Genomic DNA, 23561 nt, shown 5'->3' with positions numbered 1-23561 from the left:
TCTGCTCTCCCACCCTGTATCGCCTTTCCTTCCGTTGGGGAAGATCCTAGGGGTGTGACGATACACTCAGCTCACGAGACGAGACGAGACACGATAATCGGTTCGCGAGATCGAGACGAGACGAGATTTTAAGAAAACTACAATGACAAAATATATGACTGGAACAACAGACTTTTATTTAACCAAGTTGCACATGCATTTTGAAATGTTTGATTATAACTCTTTACATGCACTAAATTGAAACTAAAACTAAAATTTATAAAAGTTGAAGAATCAATTAAATTAAATAATTCTATTTTTTTCAAGTGCGAACAATATTATCTGCAAAACCAAATCACCGTCAATACAGAGTGCAAATAGTGCAAACAGAGTCTGACCAAGTATGTCACTGACAACTTGGTATTGTCCGTGTCTTATCAGTCACTCTACTGCCATTCATAATTTCCGCCGGGTACCCAAAATGCTGCCAAACAAATGATTTAAAAGTGGCGGGGGCATCTTCGACAGGTATTTCAACGGGTATTTTCCGACGTCATTCTGACTGCTGCTTCCCCTGCTTCCCCTCCTTCTCCTCTTCTTCTTCTTTTCCTTCTCCTTCGTTAGGTTCTGGCGGCCTAGACGTAGCAAAGGCGCATAACTGCCCCTACAGGCCACAAATAGAAGTTTGGATAGCTCACAAATCTCGCGAGACAGATTTTTAACGCGACGGGTAATATCGTTGAGTTTAATCTCGAGATCTCGTGGCACGAGATCTCGTCACACCCCTATAAATCACACTTGCAATCGCTGTTTTATTTTTATGTTATTCTATTTAGGGACTCGGGTGACTCGCCAGTGATGTGCTCATGCTTACGCTTGTTTCAAACAGCGACCATTCATGTGCACTGTGTTTGGAATCTAAAAGTTCTTCACAGCAGAAGAAAAGTCAGAACTAGGGACTCGGCCCAGGTGTGCTTGTTTACTCGTGCAATTTGAATTGGCAGTTACTGTATGCGAGACTATGCCATTTTCTTCTGTTACAGCCCTGTTTATGGTTTAAACCGTTTTGTCGGTGTGTGTCTGTTGACTTTTTGTCTTTTGATGACATAGGATATGTATAAAACTTAGTGTTTGGTGTCCCGATGTCTGCTGTAAGCTTGCTCTGAACACTTCCATATGGTGTGAAGTTGAAGAGGAACCATAGGCGCCCTGCCTTATGACTCAATTGGGCTTCCTTTCACCACTACATGGATCTGACACTTCCGTCTGATCTGGGCAGGGTCTTAATTAGGGCTGTACGATTTTAGGAAAACATGTGATATGCAATAACATAATTCTATATTAAGATAATAATATGACTTGCAGTGTTTCCCCTACCATTGTTCAGGCCTGGCGGGCCGCCAGGCCAACGAGCGCCCCCGCCAGGCCAACAACCGGCCAAAAAAAAAAAAAAGAAAAAAAAAGAATTAAAAAAAAAAAAAAAAAATGCGGTGTTGCGCGTGCGCAGATGATGCCCCATCATAACGGACAATCTGACAGCATTAAGTAATATCATCATTAGCATGGCACCACCAAAAAAACGTAAAAGGGATGAAGGACAAAAAGGTATTTCAAGGTTCTTCCTAAACACGGTGCCAAACGAGAGTACAGGTGGGGAAGAAGGGCGAGTGACAGGTGTGGAGGAACAAGTCAGAGGGGCAGAGGGAGGAGATCATTATCTCCTCCCAATGATTCAACACTTGTCAGTGTTGAATCATTATCAACCTGTGATGGCTAAGCAAGTGTTTTATATGGAAATAACCAACAAATACTCTAGCATCCCGTGAAAAATGTATAACAAATCACACTATCAGCTCTTACCACCGGGCCTAAAAAAAATTCTAGGGGAAACACTTGCGATATTTAATGTTTTGGTTCACTCTACTTGTTGCCAACATAGACTGATGCAGAAATTAAAAAATAAATGCATTGTTCCGATTCCAACTTTATATTTTTGGAAAAAATGCAGCTACACCTGCAATGCTTTCCATAAATCACCTTGCCCCCTTAAACCTTTTCTGATACTGTAAACAAAATGAAATCGTCATTGATATATCACTCCAACTGCAATGTCTTAACTTAAACTGTTAACCTCTTTTCAAACCTGCCAACCTAGCCTTTTTTCTAAACCACTCATTTTTTGAGCCAGTTAGGTGTTGCAGAGTGAGGTCTGGGGGGTTAAGGTTGCTTAAATGATGACATTAAAACAACATAAAATAATGATAAAATGATAGTAATAAAACAATGATATACCTTTTATGGTGAGTTCTTGGCCAAATAAAGAACACAAGGAACAATCAGCAACAATTTAGTTAAACTAAAGGGCATGTGTTGAACTGGAGAACAAACACTGTGCGTAGAGTCCTGCAACGGCATAAAAATTGCTATAAAGGGCGGATTGTGACGTCCCTAAAATTCAGGGGTGGGGATGCGGGCGGGTAAAGAACTCCTTGTGGTCGGATAGCGGATGAGAACCAAAACACTATTTTAGGTTGCTGAAATAAAACAATAACATAAGGAAAAATATGTGAAATATTATTAAATTACACCTTAAAGAACCTAATGTTACGAGAGTAGCGTATGTGTGTGCAAGAATGGCAGTGTGTGAGTGACGTCAGCGAGTGAGTGGACGAGCGAGGAGAGCGAGCAGTAGCATGTGTCAGTCTAGTGAAGTAATAATAAAGTGTAAGAATAAAGTACCCAGCCTGTCAAGAATCGGTGGCCGCTTCATTCCGACCATATTCCAACCTATAAGCAGGGCCAATGTCGGTCAAAGTGAAGGGTGAAGTAACCTGCCATTGGGCCCTGGGGCTGAGAGGTTTCATAGGCCCCCTGAGAGGGGATCTTACAAAGACAATGTGTAAATTGGGGGGGGGGGGGGGGGGGGGGGGGGGGTTGGGGGGGTGAACGGGAAATCCCTGGAGGGAGGGGCGGGTGGGGGGTTAGACGACTGTGGCTGTGGTGTCAAGTGGCCACTGGGCCCAGCTACCACTAGTGGTCCCATTTTTTCTTGGCTCATGAAAGGCCTCTGATCTTTGTAAGCCCCAAACAAAAAAATCACATTGTCTTGGGCCTATGCCGATCGGGGGGCCTATCATGAGCCAGTATTAAAAAATAAATAAAACTAGAACTGCAAGCAGTTATGCAGGGGTCCAAGAAATGTGCATTTCGCCGGCACAACGCGAAGCATGTGTTCAAAACGCTACCGTGAACCTGTGGATATAAAGGTTTTGACTGAGAGGTTCGGTGTGGGAGTTTCGGCCCCAAACGCGTTTTTTTGGCCCCCTCATCGAAAATACTCAATGTCGTCGTTTTTGGCGGCCCCTTTTGGTGAAATTTTCCGAAGAGAATTTTCCTCGTGGCGAAAATTTCCGAAATTTTTATCGAACGACATTTAGGTTAGCACCGACATGTGTGTACAATTTGGACTCGATCCGATGTCTATTTTTGGATTTTTTTTTTATTATTATTTTCCACGTCTAATTTAGCTAATAAACCAATATTCAAAACGCTACCGTTTCGTCGTCGGTGTGGGAGTTTCGGCCCCAAACGCGTTTTTTTGGCCCCCTCATAGAAAATACACAATGTCGTCGTTTTTGGCGGCCCCTTTTGGTGAAATTTTCCGAAGAGAATTTTCCTTGTGGCGAAAATTTCCGAAATTTTTATCGAACGACATTTAGGTTAGCACCGACATGTGTGTAAAATTTGGACTCGATCCGATATCTATTTTTTTATTTTTTCAGCTAATAATTTAGCTAATAATCCAATATTCAAAACGCTACCGTTTCGTCGTCGAAGGTCGGATCAAAAAAGTGTTAGATAATTTCTTTGCGTGTGCGTCTGAATATGTCGTGTGCAAAGTTTGGTGTTGAGAAATGTGGGAGGAGTAGGGAAAAAATAGTTTTGTGGTTTTCGCGATTTAGCGAAAACTATTCATAGACGCAAATGGGCGTGCAGCAGACTCCAGTGAATCTGTGTGTATAACGTTTTGGACTGTAGGAGGTTCGGTCTGGGAGTTATAGCCCCAAACGCGTATTCCTTGGTATAGCGCCACCTAGTGGCCGGCATGTCTGGATTTGCCGGCCTGACGTCTCGGACGTCTCTGCCGCTGCTGGGTTAGGTCTTTGGCTATAATTGCTGTGCTTTTTTTTCACAGCAATCCAAAGCACCACACCAAACACCAGATAGTGTAATTCCCTGGCGTTCCATCTAATGGGTCTAATTTTCCTTCTGATGAGGGTCGGGCATCGGTACAAATTAATTGCGGGTCTGGTCGGTGAGGAATGTAATTTGCGGGAAATGACAGGTGCGGGTTTGCAAATTTTTTGCCAGCCTCTCGTCTTTACTGAAAAGACGAATGAAGCTGGCAGTTTGAATTCTGAGCAAAGTGGTGGCTGTGTTTGAGGCAGCATATTGCATATATAAATTTAACTTTCTTACTGTCCTGGTGAATTGATTTCTGTTGTGTTCTTATGCTTCATTTATCTATCCCTTCCTTACTCCCCCTCTGATGAGAAGTCTTGCGAGAGTGGAGTTGTTGCAGGAAGAGATTTTTGGAACTGTGAGTGAGAGCTGGAGAGAGGATAGTTTGTTGTGTTGGAATACAGAAGGCATAGCTTTCATTGGTGGAGCAATTTAAAAAAGTGGACATAGGGTCCATTTTGAAACATCCCAGTTTTCTTTAAAACAGCTCAGTTGGTAGCCAAAAATACAACTGTGTTTAATTCTCACTTCATGTGTCTGTCTCATAGTCCATTAGAATGTGCATTGGTCTGTAAAAGCTTTTGAATTTGCTTTTGAAAGGGATTTGTTTTGGAAAGCTATTGAATATTCCACAGATATTCACAATTTCAATTACAGGGATGTGATGCGGGGAACTACAGATGCGATCAGCGGCATGAGTCTGTGTGTCTAGTGGTGTATCCCTGTGCTGGAGACGGGAGCAGCACTACTCTATAGAGCCATTGTTTTGGCCCTAACTCTAACTATAATGCATTAAGTGTAGCACACTATGCAACCCAAAAAGCAGGTAAATTACTGCTTGGCCAATGGAGCTCTAGGCCGCCACCTGGGGGGCGTGCAGCACTGACACTGCCACAATCCACCTCGTTGGTTTCACTGGGCTCCCCCGACACTGGGAAACAGGTTGTTGATATTGAAACTGGTTTACTGTAGAGGTTTGGAGTACAATGATGCATAGAACAGGTGGTACATTCTGCCATGTATGAGATCACTTTGTTGTGCGTGGTGATGCCTGGTTTCACCTCTGCACATTGATTGCCAAATGCAGAATAGGTGTGCAGCTCCACCCACCCCCAGAGTTGAATGAGCCAGACTCGGTTCACAGTGACTTGCTTGACACGCCCCAATAAATCGTCTAAGCACTTCAAAGGTGTCTTGACTTGTCGGCAATATGTTGACAATCACATTTAGTGATATTTTGTTGCAAACAGTATGTTGCGGCAATTGGGTGTTGTTTTGCTCTATGTGCGCACCTAAAGATGGATTTTCTCATTGCAGGCTATGTTATTGCTCTCTCGGATAAATATTCTGGTGAGTGTTGTAAGACAGTGTGCGTTTGGTTGACAATGATTTGCCACCAAAAGAAACGGTGAAATGTTATCCTAAATGAGGATGGGGCGGGGCTTGAATGCTAACCCGCAGCTATGTGTTGGTCCCCCCCTATTCAGACAGACAGATGGATGCATCCTCCTGCACAGATGAAAGGTTTCTTCCGCTTGCCATATGGTTTGAGGACGTCTACTGTGCCAGCATCAGCTTGAGCCAACTCATCATTGATACTGCGCAAACACACACCCACACACACACACACGCACACACGTGTGCACGCGTGCGCACACGCACACAGACCACACACACTTATTTTATGGTAAAGCCGGACGATGAGTTGGATATGCTTCTGTTGGTAGAAATGACTCGCTGTACATATAAATGGCCACACACACACACACACACACACACACACACACACACACACACACACACACACACACACACACACACACACACACACACACACACACACACACACACACACACAATGATCACTGCCTCAAGGAGTTTGCGGGTAACCTTTACTGAATAGTGGTAAAAAGCCCTGGTAATACCCCTCCAATTAATAGCTTTTTTCATCCAGCCGTTAATAAAGCCTCCGTTGACGGCTATGTCACTCACGACAAAGAAACACAAATGCCTCAGGCAGAAATGGACATAATCTCACCCATCCCTGTTCTTTTACACGTCATTGCTTTTAATGCAAACAAAGCTTCATGACTGGGCTTGCAATGCAAAACTCTCACCAACATGCAAAACCGTATGGCTAACACTGCATGGAATGGTCTGACGATAGGCTTGCCATTTGTTCCTGGTGTGGATTGATGAGTTCCTCTCTCAATGTAAATTGGTCACTTTGTTCATGAGAGCGGCTTCTTGTTTGAACCGGACATGTGACAACTGTCTCATGTTGGTAAAACTGTGTGTTTGCGAGTGCAATTGTAACAAAGATGGGCATCAGATTCCTGACATGTTAAGGTCTGTGTGTGTGTGTGTGTGTGTGTGTGTGTGTGTGTGTGTGTGTGTGTGTGTGTGTGTGTGTGTGTGTGTGTGTGTGTGTGTGTGTGTGTGTGTGTGTGTGTGTGTGTGTTTGCACTCTGCGGTCCAGACCCTGGTGATTGAAGTGGCCAATAGCGCGTGTGGAGGCCTGTTCACTTCTACATAAGTTGTAGAGGAATGGTTTCGTCCTTCTCGGAACCCCTCAAGGCCCTCATGGTTTTGTTGCTCCCCTGTGGACTGGAATGTCCCAAAGGAAAGGGCTTTGTGCAAACGCTGTTAAATTGCCGTCATATGTGGATGTAAAGGTGGGAAACTGTGTTTATCATGGTTGCCGCTTGCCTCAGACTGAAGGACTTTCTGTAGTTCCCACTGAGGAGAATGAGTACCTTATGCTACACAACTATGGAACAATCCATTAGGTTACATTCAGTTGTGCAGAACTGGTCAGATGTGGCTTGTTGTGACATTCCCAGAGATGTGCTCTTGATAGGACTTTGTGTTTTGAATGTCAGCCAAGACTGTATGTCTTCACTGTAGATATACAGGGAAGCTTCCGTGACCTCCTTACCTTGGTTCTAAATACAGAGCAGAGATAGCCCACATAGGCAACCTTGACCTGATCTGCATAGAGCAGATGCTAATAGGAATGCCCTTGCATATGTATATATATTTATATACGTTGTCCTGCACACCCTTAAATGGTCACAAGGGCGTCCTTTGATATCTGCGTCGTCAAGGTTGTTTATTTAATTTTTAGTTATGATATTTTATCATCTACAGCAGGGGTCAGCAACCTTTTGAACATGCATTGCCAATTTGACATTTTCTCGTTAATGAGTGTGACTTAAGCAGCAATATATTAAAAAATAGACGCAAATGGGCGTGGCCTATGCCAAAAGATGCAGCAGACTCCAGTGCATCTTTGGGTATAACGTTTTGGACTGTGGGAGGTTCGGTGTGGGAGTTATAGCCCCAAACGCGTTTTCCCTGGTCTAGCGCCACCTAGTGACCGGCGTGTCTGGATTTTGTCGTCTGTGTTCACCTCACGGACCTGGATCTAGTCATGCAATTGGCATGTCTGCACCATTTACGGTTTGGGCTGTGGCACCACTTCTAATGAAGGAAGTATAATAACTAGAACTGCAAGCTTTATGCAGGGGTCCAAGAAGTGTGCATTTCGCCGGCACAACGCGACAAGAAATGTGCATTTCGCCGGCACAACGCGAAGCATGTGTTCAAAACGCTACCCTGAACCTGTGGATACAAAGGATTTGACTGTGGTAGGAGTAGCGAGAAGTCAGTGTAGCGTTTTCGCGGCGAAATTTTGTAGAAGATATACAATTTCCTCGTTTATTGCGCCCCCTAATGGCGAATTTTTCCGATTTTTTTATCGAACGACATTAAGGCTAGCCCCGACATGTGTGTAAAATGTGGACTCGATCCGATGTCTAATTTTGGATTTTTTTGGATTTTTGATTTTCCACGTCAAATTGAGCTAATAAACCAATATTCAAAACGCTACCGTTTCGTCTTCAAAAGTCGGATCAAAAAACTGTCCTAGGGTTTCTTTACGTGTGCGTCTGAAGATGCCGTGTGCAAAGTTTGGTGTTGATTGGTCGAGAAATGTGGGAGGAGTAGCGAAAAAACAGCTTTGCGGTTTTCGCGATTTTGCGAAAAAAATGGAAAATTATGGACGCAAATGGGCGTGGCCTATGCCAAAAGATGCAGCAGACTCCAGTGAATATGTGGGTACAAGTTTTTGACTGTGGGAGGTTCGGTGTGGGAGTTATAGCCCCAAACGCGTATTCCTTGGTATAGCGCCACCTAGTGGCCGGCGTGTCTGGATTTGGTTATCTGAGTAGCGGTGCCGGACCTGGTTCTAGTCATGTAATTGGCGCGTGTGCACCATTTACGGTTTGAGCTATAGTCCCACTTTCTAGGGGGGAAGAATAATAAACACTACAAAAACAATAGGGATCCAACCTGTTGGCTTGGACCCCTAAAAAGAAAAAACACTACAAAAACAATAGGGATCCAACCTGTTGGCTTGGGCCCCTAATAAGCTGAATTATGACACAGTGACCAAAAACATTTCCAGAAGACCTGGAATTGTACTATTTCCATATAGTCCACAATCTTGCATCAACATTTTAAATGTTTTTTTGGTTGTTATATTTGCAACATGGGCTTACAAATTATAATTAACTATGTCCCATCTTAAGACACAATTTTCAGAAACTCATTTAAAAACATATTTGCACTGTGTGAAATGTAAAAAACGAGAATATATGAGAATGTTGGAACCATCCACATCTTTATCTTCAAGACATGTACAGCTTTGCAAAACCATGTGAAGGCGATGCATACAGGCCGCTTGCAACAATATTTTAAATATTTTCTTCTCTATTACTCACAACATTTATAAACTATTAATTGATCCCATTTCAGAACACTGCTTTCTGTAACTTTTTAATATATTTGCACTGGGAGGAAATGCCCAAAACAGAATAAAGTGCCCAAAAAAAATCGGTAATATGATTATGCTGCCGCATTATGCTGTGAATTTTTTTAACAATAATAATAAAAATAAAAAATAAGTTTTAGTGTGCCAATGCATGCAATAATGCATAAGGACTTGGATCCAAGGAGTTGGATCGAACTGACTTAGATCTTCGCAGAGCAATTGTAAAGATTTTAATAGCCAGTCAGAGGAAGTGCATCAAGTAAATTGCATGCTTGTGCGTGTTGTGTTTATGGTCCCCGGCTTGACAAGGGTACTTGTGTGCCTGTTTCTAGCGCACTCTCCCTGTAGGCTGCTATATGTAAACTTCGGGCAAGAAATGGCAAAAGGTTGAGCCAGGGTGAAACTGAAATACCCCAGGGCCGATAGTGTGGGCAATTTTAACCTTACACTGATTTTTTAATTATTATTCATTTTCTGGGGCTATTTCGTCCCTCTTTTTATGGACGGAAGAGGGATGAGGGGCAGGAAAGTGGGTTGAAGAAGAGAGGGAGTAAAGTGGGACAGCAGGTGGCCTCAAACCTGAGTCGCTGCAGGCCGTATGCCTGCTTTAGTCAGCGCAGTGAGTCAGCCCACGACGTTCTACCAGAGACCATGCAAGTATTACTTAAAAATGTTGGTCTGTACCAAGCCAGAGGTAAACTGTGACTTATTTGTTTGGTCTGGACCAAAGGAAACAAACTTGTGCACATAGCCCGACTGTACAGTATTGAAATTCTGGTGCTGAAGGAGCAGAATGTCATGTTTACATATGTACATTAATGTTCCAAACCGACCACCCTTGCTGAATAGTAGACTGTTCATGTTAATACTTTCCTAAAAATGTTTTGCTTAAGTGATATAAAACAATCAATGAACATATATATAGTGACACACACACACACACACACACACACACACACACACACACACACACACACACACACACACACACACACACACACACACACACACACACATACACACACATATTTTGTATTTAATAGATTGGATTTAGATTTATTGTCATAATACTGAGGCAACAAAATGCACTTAGCATCTTAGCAGAACTGCAAAAATAGCAGGTAGGTGCAGGGTATATACATATGTATATTGGAATATATAAATAAATAAGATCAGCAGGAAGAACTGTATATTGACAGTGGTGATGAATACGTTAGGAAATACGTGCTAGAAGACTATGAACATGAGCAGCAGCAGTAGTGCAAATATGGTATAAGATTATTATTTTTGTTATATATATTTTTTTATAGGGCGGGGCCCTATTGTTGTTAAGGCGGCCGCCTTAACCATACAGTGCTGGGGGAAACAGTATAGTGCTGGTATATGTAATGCTAAAGGAAAGATATTATGTAAAGAATAATGTATGTTATGAACATGGATGGGCATGATATGGACAGTGATACAATATGAATACACTACTGGTGAGGAATGGAAAAATATAGTCAATGGTAAAACTATAAATACACTATTGCTGAGATATATTCAGTATGGACAGTAGTTCCAACTTCTAATGTGGCTAGAGGAAGTTGGGTTGTGTTGTGGTCTAGGGTGGAGGGGGAAGTACAATCACTGTAAGAAGCGGTTTGAGATGGTTAGATACACAGTTCATTGCATTATCTCTTTTCTCGCAAGCCTGCTGAACACAGAGTACAGCATCGTGATCATATATGTATTCATTCCTTTATATAGACTTCCAGCCATGTCATTGTGAATGGCCAAGCGAGAGTCGGAGAGGAATGCGTTTGAGGAACCCGGTTTGGCTTGGAGTGGGGCGGTGGGGCTGTGGGGGGTGGGTGTTATTCCCCATAGCTTCACAACGTTCCAAGACGTGGAACTTTTCTGCCGCTGGAGTGTATTTCCCGCCTGCTCAGATTGCTTTGTCGTCTGAACCCTTGAGCTGGGGAACTATGTACAGCTGAATGTTGCAGGGGGGATTATTCCGCTGTCTTTTAAAAATATCTTTTCTCTGTTGATGGGTGGGTGGCTAGGCATGTAGTGACTGGGAGAATGGTGAGGGCGGGGACGTAGACAAGCCTCACCCCCCCATCCCCTTTCCGTTACACACACACACACACACACACACACACACACACACACACACACACACACACACACACACACACACACACACACACACACACACACACACACACACACACACACACACGCGCGCGCAGCCATGTTTTCTTCGTCCCACTGGTCGGGAGAAGGTATGGCGTTGCAGTGATTTGTATGTGTGCATGTTGTCAGATCAAACATAGTGCTGCCACTGGTAACTTATAACGGTCCATTATTCCTTGAATTGGTTTCCAATAGACACGCTGGCATCTTCAGTCTCTAGCGCTGGAGGAAAAAGTTTATTATTCGTCACAATCTTTAGTGTGACAAAGATTATTTGGTTAGGTTTGCAGGCGTCTAGAGAGCGTAGTTGGGAGGTATTCATTTGACATTCAGTTGAAAAGTTGAAAGTGAATGTCCTTCTAAAATATTTGCCAACCTACATCGTCCTCTGAAAGAGCCCCTTTGCCGCCTTCAGTCTGAGGCTGCAGTAAGCGAGGCTGGAGCAGGACATGAATCAACTCCATTGTGGTCCCCCCCCTGTCAGCCCAGCTCGGTCCCCAAGGGCCCTGGATATGGGGCTGGCTGCCTGCTCCCCTCCGGTGTTATGTCTAGTCCCCCACCACATACATTACTCTACTTCTGCTTCTTTGTCATTTATTTAAAATTTCAGAGACCAAGAGAAAGCAGGGGGCGAGCAAGAACTAGTTAAAAGAGGGGGATAGAAGTTTGATGAGGCCATAAAGCCTCGACAAAATAAACAGTTTCTTTATTTCCCAGCACAAAATGTAGGACTGGGTTGTGTTGTAACCAGCCAACAATAAAACATGGTCCTATATATACACCTGTGTTTAAGGGAAGAGCCCCACACATGCAACGGGCTGGCACCACTACTCCAAACAAAGTGTTGTTGTGATGGGTCCTGGCAGGCCCGGCGACGGCCTCCACTCCTCTGCACCCTTCTTGTTTGCTGACTGGTGTTGTCCCTGCGCCTGCTCAAGGGGAGCGAGCAGCTGTATTTGAGAGTGGCCCCGGGGCCGCACCAAGCACAAACATGAGGCGTGCGACCCTGGGGTCACAGCAACTGTCCAAGCCTCTGAAGCCGGCCCACCGTAACCACCCCTCCCCAACGGCATGCTCACACAGCCCTGTATCGACTGGGTCCGCTCTAAAGGAAGCCGTGCGCTCTGAGCAGCAGCTTGTTTTACCACTCCATCAGGAAGTGTGGCGTCATCGTTCATTACCGAGAAGAAGAAAACGAATGCCCTTATTTTTTTTCTGCTGTAATATTTGTGACCTCATGGCATTACAATATTTGAATTTGACAATAAAACTGAATCGTCCAACTCTTGAATATTTTAAATCCCCAACATTGGCTCATATAGTGCTCTTATTGTTATCGTCGCCCAGCTGTAGAGAAAAAAAGTAAGGAAATCTGTGGATTTTGCATGAGACTTAAGGTGAGGGTTGCACCTGTACCTCTTGCATTGGGACACACACACACACACACACACACACACACACACACACACACACACACACACACACACACACACACACACACACACACTCCAATAAGGAGCATTCCAGAGAGAGGGTTAGGAGCTCAAGAGGGCACGTCCATAAGAGAGATTCATTCTGTGACCATGTTGTGGTGAAGCACACATGTTTGGATGCCTTCACGTGTTGATAGTTAAGTGTTGCTTTTTTGGGTGGTGCGGGCTGGACTTTCCACTGTATTCGGGAGGGAGAACACTTTATAAAACAAAGGAAGGAAAAGTGTTTTGGCCTGTTGTTGCCCATGTTGTGGGTGCCCATGGAGCTGGAGTGGTCTGTAGCCCACAGCACACCCTAGACACTGATGCAAACATAAAAGTCATTTGTTTTACTGGGTTAACTCTCCTCTGCCTCCTTTTTCCTTTTATATTCTCTCTCTATTCCCTATCTCTGTTCTCTGTTTCTATTCCCCCTCTCTGTTCTCTCTCTCTATTTTCTGGCTCTCTGTTCCCTCTCTCTATTCCCTCTCCCACCCACCAGCTGTTGCTCTCACTTTCGACCCCAACCTCCCTGATGTTAGGGCTTTTGCTTTATTGTTGCTGAGTGTAAAGCAAGGAAACCACCGCTCCCTTCCCTCCCCCACGCCACCAACCACCCTTGGAAGGGGTTCCAAGGCCCTGGCACAACGACGGGGGGATACCCAGATTAGCAGTTGATTTAGATGAGGGCTTGGGGAGGGGAATTAGGATGGGATATTATCAATGAGCTCGGTGTTACGGAGCTGATGGGAACCCCCCCCTCAAATGTAAAAACAGCTGAAATGTTATCCTGCTCAAAGTTTGGGAGTACTCTCATTATCAGGTTCAGTTCAGGTCCCACAGTTCAGCCCAGAAGAGGTGATTGGCTCAATGGCTTGTATTGGAATTGTTTTCTAAGAATTATTATTATAAACACATTCATCTTATGAATGTCTAAATGTGTACACATCAACATTCTTAATGTATTTTTTTATAACAATGACTTGTGTAACTATGTTATGATGTTGTTGACACCTGCTTGGCCAATCGGTCAAGTCCAGAAATGGTTCACTTTTAGATTGCCATAAAGGCAGGAAATAAACCCTCTTGATTTGCAGTGTAGACAGCTCACCATTTCCTGTGTAGAAGACACAGCATCCATTCCTGTGGCGATAGGCCAAGCAGATCTGTTCAACCACAGAGAATACTATTTGTTTTTCTCCCCTGCCCCCAAAAAAGATGTGTGTGTCGGTGTGTGGACGTGTGCGTGCGTGCGTCATTGTTACCAAGGCAAAAAATACCCCCTTTTGAATCCTCTTTTGTGTAATCAAAAACAAACGAGTAGGTTTTTTAGTATTTTTGGACACTAGCGTAGAAGAATGCAGTGCTTGAATTAACGGAGTTCTCCAGGCTTGGATAAACAGCCTAACATGTACCTCCATCCTGTCCTCAACCCCCAACTCCCCTGTAGACGGTGATGCAGTAGGAGTGGGGGGTAAAAGATCTAGGGTTGTTTACCCTGAAGAGGCCATTCAGGGTAGCTCCCCTCCTAACAGGAAACGGAGTGTTGGAGCCCAAAGGGACAGCAGTATTTATTTGTGGGGTAGCTGGAACAAAGAGCTACTGTAGCTATTGCTCCTGTTTTTGGGTGTGTGTGTACGTGTGTTTGTGTGTGCGCTGCTCATCTTGATGATGATTTGCATCAACCATGTAATATTCTGAAGGCGTTTTGAACGGAAGACACAGGCTTTAGAGTTAAACCAAGGTGTTTATTAATTTTATGCCAACATGGAAAAAAACCTTCCTTCTTAATGTGTTGATGATGTGCATCATCTCCCTCTCCATTGGTGACTGATTCTGGAGTGAGTAGTGCTGTCTATTTGTGTATGCTTTAAACCCATGCAGCTGTCTGCTACGCCTGGCTGTTCACTCCCTGCCGCCTCGACAGGGCACAGGGCCTCGGGGGTTAACAGTTGACCAGTGGACTTTAAACTGGCCTTCAACTGCCTTCTCATCCAATTAAAGCTGACATGAGTCAGACAAGCTATAATGAACTGACGTCTGCAGCAAAGTGTCCAACAGGGCCGATGTGAGTCCTTTACACATACAGGCAAGCTTCCACCTTCCAGATGTCTTCTTCAGTTGCTGCGCTGAATGCCCATGCTACTTGTTTTTGTCCTGTGTCCAGCAGAGGATCTTGAGAGCTCAGCCAATGGATGAAGGGTAAACGGAGGAAGAGAACAAGAGCCAGCCTGTGTAACAGGTGGCATCAGCTATTTAGACATTAATCACTTGGGTAAGGAGCGTGTGTGTGTGTGTGTGTGTGTGTGTGTGTGTGTGTGTGTGTGTGTGTGTGTGTGTGTGTGTGTGTGTGTGTGTGTGTGTGTGTGTGTGTGTGTGTGTGTGTGTGTGTGTGTGTGGTCAGGGATATGGCCTGGCTATTGTGCCCTTGGCCTCTGAGCAGATGTGGTCTGAACAATGAGCTGAGTAAATAAAGGGAAGTGGTGTATAAATAGCCCCTTAGGTCCGCGAGAGTGGAGTTCCTATGGTGTTTGTGCCTTTCAGATCCTGTTTGATGTGGACAAATGTACTTTGGGAAGTTCCAAAACAGTCTTCTGCAGGTGCAATGTCCTAAACGTAATAACAGAATAAACACAATAATTCTCCAACTTTCAGGAATTTAAAACAAGCCATATGTTTTTTGCGAGATATGTTTCAGCAAAATACTGCTATGAGTGTTCTTGTTCACCGTTCAACGTACAACGCATATTAAAGCTGATGAGAGATGTGAGGGGTCCTGGTGATGAAGGTGCAAGAAACCCACCTTCCCTCCTGTCCATTCTCACCTGCACACCAATGTGTTTTCATCTACACAAATAGTCAGGTGTTAAATAAGTATGTGCAAGGTAATTATTTCGTAAGTAAATTTTGCAGGAACTGGGATTGTCCAAACCATGAGACCTGACTCTTAAACAACCAATGTCATATAAACTAGATCTATACAAATAATATTTAAAAAAGGGTTAAACCAATTAAAAGAACTAAAGCAAAAGAGACAATTGCAAGAAAGATCTTGTGTCAAGCTCAAAAATATGAAAACGCTAATGTGTCCCCCTTCCTCAAATGCAGGGCTCCAGACTAACTTTTTCCTTGGGTGCACTGGTGCGCCTAAATTTTTAATTTGGGTGCACCAGCACGTATTTATGGTGCACCCAAGTTTTGAGTTGTTGAGGGGGAGGGGGGGGGGCAACCCGGGCAGCTGCACCGGTTGCACCGTCGATATTTACGCCATTGATTAATAATATCTTGACCATTAAATAAATGCCTTAAATAAATGCCAAATCTGTATCTCTCATAAAGAATATCGTCAGACAATGCCAAGGGATCGGTTCTGTCCCGAAAAACCCTCTGTCTCTGGAGAGACGCCTGTACGATAAGTGCACCGAGGTCCATGGGAACACCCACAAATGGTGACGCCATTATCGGAGGAGGGGCTAGGAAGCTGCGCACGCCGATATAAGTAGCCGATCTCCGGGTAGACTCGCTGAAAAGCTGCTCCCGACCAGGTTTGGTTGCGAGCGTAAGTCACCATGGTGATACAGCGACGCTTAAAGAGATCGACTTTCATGGTACAGCTAACCCAGGCTTTCAGTTCAACATACCTCGCTAACCCTCTAATCGAGCTTCGTAGTACAGGCCCCTGGATTGGGCTTCGCGGGTTTGTTTGCCGGCGTTTCTATTGTTACCGGTCTTGCGTGTTCCAACGGTTTATTAGGTGTCTAATAAATCGCTGTCTAATCAATACTTCATTCACTGCCTCTTCCGTGGTTATTACAATATTATGAATAGACTGCTCTGTAAAAAAAATAAATAATAATTATACCAGATACATTTTCAGTCGCACCGGTGCGCCCAAATAAAATATTTGGTCGCACTACCCCGAATTCTCGGCGCATGTGCGCCCAAATTAGGCGCACTCTGGAGCCCTGAAATGGCTGTATTATTATTTTTGCCTGTGACGTGCTTTGTGTCCATGTGGTAAGTGTGTTACTGGTCTCAGTAACACACTTAACAGCCAAGTTTCCGGCCTGTTTTGAAACTTAAAGGGGACATATTATACCACCAGGTGTGAGTGTGATTAGCCTTACAAGCCGTTTCGAAAATCTGCCCCATATGACATCACTAGTGGGCGTGTCCACCTAAATCTGTGCTGGATAGATGAGCAACGTTTACTTCAGTCCACTGGGTAGGCTGGTAGACTGCTCTATCCAGCACAGATCTAGGTGGACACGCCCACTAGGGATGTCATATGGGGCAGATTTTCGAAACGGCTTGTAAGGCTAATCACACTCTCACCTGGTGGCATAATATGTCCCCTTTAAGGAAAGTTTTTGAGGCAACTTCTTCAGAGCAATTTGGCATTGATTTTCCTCCATACTAGAAACCAATTGCTAGCTACCTGTAGATTCTTCATAGCTTATTTGGTTTGCATTAGATAGTGCAGACTCTAACAATCAACGTCTTCAGCAGTAATAGTTTTATTTTGATCTGAAAAGAGGTCAGGGAAAGGGAACAGTGTCTTGTGCCACAGATCTCTCACAGAGCTCTGCATAGACAACGGTATGTTTTCATTGTATATTACAGCCCAGGACCTAAAGCTTGAAGGTTTGAATCTAAAGCTATCCATATATCTTTGGTCAGAAGCTTTAATCAGTACTATTGTGGGGAGATAAGCTGAGTAGCCATTGGTTTGTCCTCCCCATTGCTGTCTCCGTCTTTGGCTTGCCCTAGATCTGAGTTCTCTGACGGTGCCGTAGGGATGGGGGAGCCATCTCAAAGTAGTTCATGCCCTATTTTAACAGCACACTTTGGCTTCTGAATGCGGCTAAAGAACGTTGAGGACGGAAGAGGGAACATAAAGGGTAGGACAGAGGTGGTAGAAGGAAGGAGGGTTCCTCTGCAGAGAAGGAAGAGACGCAACAAGACTAAAGAAAAACTATCTTCGAGTCCTGGAACAACACACACACACACACACACACACACACACACACACACACACACACACACACACACACACACACACACACACACACACACACACACACACACACACACACACACACACACACACCTATAGTTGATCAGACAAGACAAAGGGTCCTCACGCCCTGTGGTGCACCGTGAGTCTCCTATGCAGCCATTGTGCTTGTCTCTCACACCGCGGTATCAGGGAGGTGTGGACAAATGCTTCTTCAAGTGCCTGAGTACTGTATGGATATACGTCTTTAACAGTTTTTTCTGGTTTCCTTAAGGGCTGTGTCAGCTTGAAGCTGGGGGGTTAGGGCCCCATCCTCCTCATGCACATCTGGGGCTGGTTTAGATCTGTCTCTGTCTTCATAGGAGTAAGTTCATATCGGCATAGGAGGGCTAAGCAAATGTTTTTTTCATTCAGGAACCACATGCCTTTCCTCCCGACCATTATATTTTTATCCATTTGCAAATGGATGTGCTGAAACAATTTTCTATTTTCATTTCTTTTTTTCCTTTTTTACAGCTGAACGGTGACCCCAGGCGTCGGTTCGCTTGTGGCCGGCCGGTGGTCGGGCCTATTCCTCTGTCAGCCCATTAGCTCAGACCGCTGTTTAGACTGATGCGTGCAGTCTGGAACAGGCTGTCTGTGAGGAATGCCACGCCAGCAGAAATCGAACCGCATACTATCACAAGTAACACACTGCACAAGTCCTCCTCAAGGACTCATTGAATGCAGAGTTATGATCTAGGAATCCTACATCCTCGTCAATCCCAAATTCCAATATTCATTTAACACTTAAATATTATATTACCAGAGAATAGAATTAAAAGCTATAGGCTAATGATAAATATATCCAAGTATAGTAAAATTCTATGGTAGTTGAATAAATCATGCTTTTTCGACTTTCCGCGTTGCTCACACTGTTATATGACGTATGTGTGTTTTCAGCTAAACTAGAAAAATGTAAGGCCGAGCCAGGGGGAGTATTCATGTCCACTGAGAACGCCCCTCAATAAGTGCGTGAAACAGCTTGTTTGCGCTCAAACTTTGCTTCCTTAACAGTGTGACATCAGACTGTGCATTGCTGAAGTGCAGAAGTCCCGCCTCCCGGCTACCCTCGATGTTCACAACTTCTCGGGGGTGTGAATTTGCAGAATCACACGCAAAGCGTTTGACCAATCGCAACAACATGGGCGTGCTGACCAATCACAGCAGACTTGGCTACTCGGGAGGGGGGCCTCAAAGCGACATGTTACAAAACAGTATGTTATTGAAAGACGTTGAAACTGGTTTTGCAGAAATGAGCAGTGTGAGAATGCAAAGGGGTATGTATGTATGTAACCCTATTCTAGTAGTACCCCCAAATGCAATTATTAACCCTAAAAAAATCATGATATGGGAACTTTAAGTGTGCTTCTGGGCTCTGTAGGCCTCATCAGACTCCACTATGAGCTTTAGAAGTTTGGGGAGCGAGGATGTCTATCTGCTATATCATATATACCACATAGTATATATATTTGATAGGTATTAGTAAATTTGTCAAATGATAATTCACAATTCAACAGAAGTCAAAAGGAAAAAGTGTGGAACATGCCATAAATTTTGCAGACTGTGCCAAAGTTGATCAAATGTAGTTCCCTCTCCAACCCCCTGTGTTAACCAGGAGTGCATCGTGTGTGTCTGGGGATCAGCCAGGATTTGTCTGCTGGCTTTGAGTGGCTCATGCAGGATCTGCAAAGCCATAATTTAGGTTTGTTTTTCCTCTAATTCCTGTCTTCGGGGCTTCGAGACCCTCTATTTACGTGAACCAAGGACCCAGACGCAGAGAGGGTGTCAGAGTCGGGTAGGGGATCTAAACCAAAGAGAGGTAGGGCAGGCGAACAGGCAGGAACGGAGGGAGTAGAGTCAGACAGCAGCATACAAGTCTGAAAGTTGAGAATAGAGGGAGGCATTGAGGTTCGAGGGAGGGAGGGGAGAGAGAGGTTTGCGGGGGGGGGGATATTGCTATTAGAGAGAGAGGCAGAGTTTTTCTTTGGTACAGTAAATAATAGCCCCTGTTTGAGTTGGAGCGACTTTCACGGCCCCCTTTGTGTCTTGGAGTTCCCTGAAGAGCGGGGAGAGGGCCAGATTTTCCCTGGCATGGGAAAGGCACCGCATTAATCCGATATGAATTTGAGGGGGGTGGTGGGGGTAAAGCTACAGCAGGTCAAAGGGAGCCGGCCAACCACCAGACCCCCCCCCCCCCCCCCACACACACACTTTAATGAGCTCAAACTCCTCACACACAGGCAGCAGCGGGCCTGACGTCCAGTACACGGGCATCATTGATCCCATGGGACTGACAACCATAAGCCCATACTGATTCCTTCCCTGTATGTTTTACTCGTCCTACACGTCGGCACAGGCCCAGACTCCACTGGAACCCTGGTCTTTCTTTTTTCTTTTGCCCTTGCCCAGAGGTGTGACCTCTTCTCTGCTTTTGACCTTCATGTGACACACATGTGCTCACCCACATGGCCCATTCATGTTCCCAGTGAGGGAGCTCGGCAGTCGCCTAGCGTCACGTCAAACATTAGAACAGGGGTGTGTTCTTTCTAAAGTCACCTAATACATGGGGCTGCCTGCTCATTGACAGACGTTTACGTCGGACTGACTTGGAGTACCATCATATATACGCAGTGCTTAGGAAACGCAGTGCTGTACAGCGTTTTTCATTAACGCTGTCCAGCCAGAGCCTTTGATGGAGTGGCCATTGTTTCCCTTGGTGATTGCTTGATGACCAAGGGGAAGTCGCCAAACGGAGAGATAACGGTAACGTGTGTAATGGCCGGTGACGCTGATGACCAGGGCTCGGAGCTGGGTGATTCACTTCCCAGGCGATGTCATGTCCTGTTTTAATTTGTCAATCCGTAAACAACAGGAGGAAATGGCTGGGAGGTTTCTTCCTGTTGTTGCTTAGTGGCCCTCCCCCTCCTCTCTAGGGCTCTGCTCGATCTGCAATAACTTCTGTTTTGTTAGTAGATTCCACCATCTGTCAATTAGTACCTAACATGAAATTACTAAGAAACGAGACCAATGTACTGATAGCTCATTTGTTGCTTATTTATTCACCTCTGCTGTGTCAATTTACTCGTTTTTAAAGGAGACATATTATGGCGTTTTCACAACAAGTAAACATAGCATTTGAGTTCCAGAAAACATGTTTTTGATGCTGTTTGCTGGAAATAGCGTTTAGTTAAAGAAATCTCGCCTACCGCTATTCCCCTCTGTTTCAGCCCCTTCAGAATGCACTGTTCCTGGTGTCTGTAGCTTTAATGCAAATGAGCTGCTGCCCATTGACCAATGAGCTGTCAGACTGAACCACAGCATGGAGGAGAAGGGATTGTTGTCGTTTGCGGACTCCTGGAGCTCTATATCTATAAAATATAATATAATAATAATAATATTATGTATGGGTATTTATATAATATTATATCTAATATCACGGCCAAAAGCTATGTGTGTCTCGGATGATATTATGAATCATAAAGACTGCGTCTGACGTCTCTGGCACTTTCGCAACAAGTAAAGAATCGTAGTAGGGGATGGTTAAGAAGAATTGGGGGAAAGGAACTTTGGCCTTGACTCTCTGAAGTCCATGAACCGCGACATGGAGGAGAAAGGGTTTATACACCGGGAGCTGAGATGCCGAACTGCCGCCGAGCGCCCTGCGCCGAAGCTGCCGGAGTGCCCCTGAAGCTGGTGTACTCCGGGAGCTGATATGCTGCTCAAGCTTTCCGGCTGCTCCGGCGGGTGTACTCCGGGAGCTGAAATGTCCGGTAGGGGTAGCTCAGGTCTGACCTCTTCTCTGCTTTTTAACTTCGTGTGGCACACATGTGCTCACCCACATGGCCCATTCCTGTTCACAGTGAGGGAGCTCGGCCTTGACAGCCGCCGTCGAAGCCGCCTAGGCGGCAGTCCGGCAGCTCCGGCAGTGTACTCCGGGAGCTGAACTGCCGCCAAAGCTTTCCGGCTGCTCTAGCGGTCGGAAAGCTTCAGTCCTCCGGGAGCTGAAAAGTCCAGCGGGGGTTGCTCGGCGGCAGTCCGGCAGCTCAGCTCCGGGACTACCATCCCTTTGTTCTCCATGGCTCCTCCGAACCGCTGCCGAAGAGTCCTGCAGCTCCAGCGGTGCCGCCGGCAGAGAAAGGGACTCCCAGAGCTGAGCTACCGCCGAGTTGCCCCCGCCGGAGCTGCTCGTCCGCTGATCCACAAAATCGTAGCTATGCTCTGATTGGAGGGGAGTAGGGAAGTGGGAGGTAATATTCAACTGTGCCCCCTTCCTACTCAGGAGGGGGCGTCGAAACTGACTCGCTCGTTTAGTAACTGTAGACAGGGTACTTTCAGAAATGCATATCTCACTCAAAAAATCATGTACAGACTTTTTTCAAAGTTTGTGGGTGTGGGAGCACCCTACCCCAAATCCCAGGAAAAGTGTTGTTTTCATTATATGTCCCCTTTAAGTATATTAGTTGCAGGCCATTATTGGTATAAAGGCATTACATTTTTCCTTTTTGCTTCCTGCCCTGGTTTGTCTCAATTACGGCACGGTTGTTTTTTGGAATTACGGCACGGTTGTTTTTATGAGCTACAAATCTTAAAGTGTCCAATGTGTTCACCTTCTCATAAGGGAATCGACGACCACCACCACCACCACCTCCACCACCACCCCACCATCCATAGCATGGTTCTCTGAGGAGGCCACTGCGAGCTTCTTGAAACCCGCTGAGCATGCACGGCAGCCCCTCAGCCTTGGTTTAAAAGGGACTCTGCGATGTCCGTGTGGCTGCTTTGTGCTTGTTATTCTACGGAGCTCGGATGTGTGTTAAAAAGGTTAAGACAGAGCTGGCTGATCCACCAAAGCATTGCTCATTGACTAAAGGGCCATGCTCAAAGGCCTCTGGTCACACATTGTAGGTCCTTTTTCTCTGTGTTGCTGTTCCGAGATTATAAGCCCTTACCAAATGGGTCAGGGTCCTTTTGTAGAACTTTTCAACGCATGTTGATGCATTACAATTGGTTTGTCTCTTTTTGCCTCTACGCGGATGCTGTTATCTACAGACTGCATCAACACAGTTTTGAGCTTGGTTTTATGTTTGCTGATGACTGCAGAGTAGCAAAAACATGGAAGTAGCAAGTGTGACCGCTGGCGGGGCCGTGAGGCACTCTATCAGTCCCAGGAAGCCTTGCTCCAGGGGGCAGGAACGACAACCCGCTGGCTGTGGTGGAGGGTGCTTTCCTCTGGCTCTCAGCCATCCAGAACAATGCCTTTCATGACTCCCACACAAATACACACACAGTTATGTATGTATTACAGACAGAATGACTCCCCCCCCCCCCAAAGATATGAGTTTTTGATCATGTACGCACTCACCCATTGTGGCCCGCAGCAGGTTGCACTCTGAACTGTGATGCTAAGCGATAAATCGCCGATACGCAGGGGGTGGGAGGCCTGAGGATCTCTCCTGGAGCTGACCCCCTGGGAGCTAATGCAGGGCCACCTACTGCTTTCTGTGTTTTTACGGGGTCAGACAAGACCAGTCAAGAGATTTCTCCCTCCCAGACTCCACCCATTCTCTCCTCCGGTCAGTTTTCTGCCCCGTCTGTTGCCAGTGTTGAACTGACACCTCTTCTCTCAGTGGCGGCTTCTGTCATTGGCCCGTAGTGCTGGTGGTGCTCCACATTGATTTGCCACCAGTCCTGTAAAGAGAACGAGGAGATGGGGAGGGAGAGAGACAATTAGGTTGTGTGTGTGTGTGTGTGTGTGTGTGTGTGTGTGTGTGTGTGTGTGTGTGTGTGTGTGTGT

The sequence above is a fragment of the Gadus morhua genome, chromosome 21 (assembly GCF_902167405.1).
Source record: "Gadus morhua chromosome 21, gadMor3.0, whole genome shotgun sequence".
Lineage (NCBI taxonomy): Eukaryota > Metazoa > Chordata > Actinopteri > Gadiformes > Gadidae > Gadus > Gadus morhua.
This window is presented reverse-complemented; position numbering follows the sequence as displayed.